The sequence below is a fragment of the Malus sylvestris genome, chromosome 9 (genome assembly GCF_916048215.2).
Source record: "Malus sylvestris chromosome 9, drMalSylv7.2, whole genome shotgun sequence".
NCBI lineage: Eukaryota > Viridiplantae > Streptophyta > Magnoliopsida > Rosales > Rosaceae > Malus > Malus sylvestris.
The window spans coordinates 28,011,073-28,013,908 of NC_062268.1; the positions used below are offsets into that span (position 1 = coordinate 28,011,073).

Consider the following 2,836-nt stretch of genomic DNA (forward strand, 5'->3'; position numbering starts at 1 on the left):
CAGCTTTTGAGAAAGCATTCGCCTCTTCGATTTCTGAGATCGGCCCTCGTGGTCTCTGAGCAGCCCAGCTTTTGAGAAAGCAAACGCCTTTTCGATTTCTGAAGCTCCGTCGAGTGCAGATTTTTATAGAGGCTGGCATTAAGTTCCACAACACACTTGAATCTCTACCAGTAGAAGCTCATTTCTTGCACTTCTAAGATCTTGATTTGTCTGACCTCTTCCTTCTTCAACACATTTGAAAATGTCTGGACCCTCCGACCGTCGTTTTGACTTGAACCTTGGAGAAGAGACAGCCACGCCTTCTCCAGACAACATATGGCGCCCATCCTTCATATCCCCTACTGGTCCTCTTACCGTTGGGGATTCTGTGATGAAGAATGATATGACCGCTGCAGTGGTGGCCAGGAACCTTCTCACTCCCAAAGATAACAGACTACTTTCCAAACGGTCTGATGAGTTGGCTGTTAAGGACTCTCTGGCTCTTAGTGTTCAGTGTGCAGGTTCTGTGTCTAATATGGCCCAACGCCTATTTGCTAGAACCCGCCAAGTTGAATCATTGGCTGCTGAAGTGATGAGTCTCAAACAGGAGATTAGAGGGCTCAAGCATGAGAATAAGCAGTTGCACCGGCTCGCCCATGACTATGCTACAAACATGAAGAGGAAGCTTGACCAGATGAAGGAATCTGATGGTAAGGTTTTACTTGATCATCAGCGGTTTGTGGGTTTGTTCCAAAGGCATTTATTGCCTTCGTCCTCTGGGGCTGTACCTGGTAATGAAGCTTCAAATGATGAACCTCCAATGCCTCCTCCTTCTGGGGTTTTGTCAAGTACTGAGGCTCCGGATAACCACCCTCCGGTGCTTTCTCTTTCTGGGGCTCTACCGACTGCTGAGACTTCCCCTAAGCAACCTTTGTGAAGGCTCCCTTTTGTTTGTTTATTTTGACTCATGTATATGTACATATTTGTGGCTTATCGAAAATATTAATAAATAAGCTTTGCTTCATTTCAACATATTGTGTTAAATACACCAAAGCCTTCTTCATAAAGTTCTTTGAATTTTTGCTTTTGTTGAAACCTGTATTGTTGAAGCTTTGTGAGTGAAGCATGTAGTTTGAGGTAGTGTTCCCTTAATTTCCCGAGTGAGGAAAACTTCTCGGTTGGAGACTTGAAAAATCCAAGTCACTGAGTAGTCACGAACTTTTGAGTACCAAGGCGTAGTAGCATATGGTGGGAGTCCCCCAAGTCTCTAGTCGAGGGAGTTGACGAATGAGGTGTCTTGCTAATAGTCCATGTCGTAAGTACCAAAACTTCATTCTTTTGTTTTCTAAGTGGTAGCCCCGGACTTTTTCTTCATAGATTTTGTTGATGAAGGTTGCTAGGCCCGAATAAGTGGAATTGCAGAAGGTGTAACCGTTGGTGCATTAACATCATAATGGAAGCAGCACAATGATGGAAGCATCACAATGATGAAAGCATCATAATGATGAAAGCATCATAATGATGAAAACACCATAATGATGAAACATCATAATGATGTTTCTTTGGTGGAATTGTTTTTCATTTCCCCTAACAACCGGAATTGTTTTTCAACATAACACCATCATCTGTAGGTCGAATCACAAAGTTGTCTTCATGAAAGTTGTTCGTTAATTCCTTAACTACAACATATCCAAATTGGAGAGCCATCGGAGCAGTACAACTCCAGAAATCCAGGTATGATGAGTGACTGTTTATCATTTGTCTGTCAACCCGTCAGATTTGTTGTGAGCTTTGAAACTCTATTTTCTCTTGCTCAGATCAGCATGCTTTCTTCATTGAAGTTGTTCCTCAGCTTTTGAACTACAACATATCCAAATTTGAGATCCCTCGGAGCTGTATAACTCAAGAAACTCAGGTATGATGAATGACTGGTTATTATTTTTCTGTCAACCCGTCAGATTTGTTGTGAGCTTCGAAACTCCATTTTCTCTTGTTCAGATCGGTATGCTTTCTTCATTGAAGTTGTTCCTCAGCTTGTGAACTACAACATATCCAAATTTGAGATCCCTCGGAGCTGTATAACTCAAGAAACTCAGGTATGATGAATGACTGGTTATTATTTTTCTGTCAACCCGTCAGATTTGTTGTGAGCTTCGAAACTCCATTTTCTCTTGTTCAGATCGGTATGCTTTCTTCATTGAAGTTGTTCCTCAGCTTGTGAACTACAACATATCCAAATTTGAGATCCCTCGGAGCTGTATAACTCAAGAAATTCAGGTATGATGAATGACTGGTTATTATTTGTCTGTCAACCCGTCAGATTTGTTGTGAGCTTTGAAACTCCATTTTCTCTTGTTCAGATCGGTATGCTTTCTTCATTGAAGTTGTTCCTCATCGACTCTTTCATAACATATCAAAAATTCAGGATGAACTAACGGTTAAATATTTCCAGATCTTCAAAACATCACAACAGCTTCGAAATCTGCAAGAAGCCGACTATCATGTTTGGAGCTTCAACACTTTAATTTCCGTCGCTCAAACAGAAATGGTTCCTTCTTGAAAGTTGTTCATATGCTCAAGAACTATAGGGTGTCCAAAATTCAGCTCCATTGGAGAAGAGCAGAGGTTGCAGAAATTTGATAGATGAAAGGAGGCGGAAGAGGGAGAGAGAGAAAAAGTCTCTTGGGTTGGATTTCTATTTTGGGGCAGATTCCAATTTTTGTAGCACCTTCATTATTGATGAATTGCTTGTACTTTTGTCCATTATGAAATTTGGGACTTTGGCTTGTTGTTGGATCTATTATAATATGTTTGGGAACATATATAAGTGAATAAATAAGAAGGAAAATTTTGGGCC

The 2,836-nt window shown here is 40.9% G+C and overlaps 1 long non-coding RNA gene across 3 annotated transcripts; it reads left to right on the top strand.

Moving 5' to 3' along the window:
• Positions 1 to 1,579: 1,579 nt before the first annotated feature.
• On the top strand, positions 1,580 to 2,836 carry LOC126583824 (uncharacterized). 3 transcript variants are annotated; one of them, XR_007609841.1, is made up of 5 exons: positions 1,580 to 1,713; positions 1,797 to 1,894; positions 1,978 to 2,075; positions 2,159 to 2,256; positions 2,432 to 2,836. It is a non-coding gene; the product is annotated as an uncharacterized LOC126583824 (long non-coding RNA). The 3 variants fall into 3 exon arrangements; XR_007609839.1 differs by having other exon boundaries at positions 1,978 to 2,256; XR_007609840.1 differs by lacking the exon at positions 1,978 to 2,075.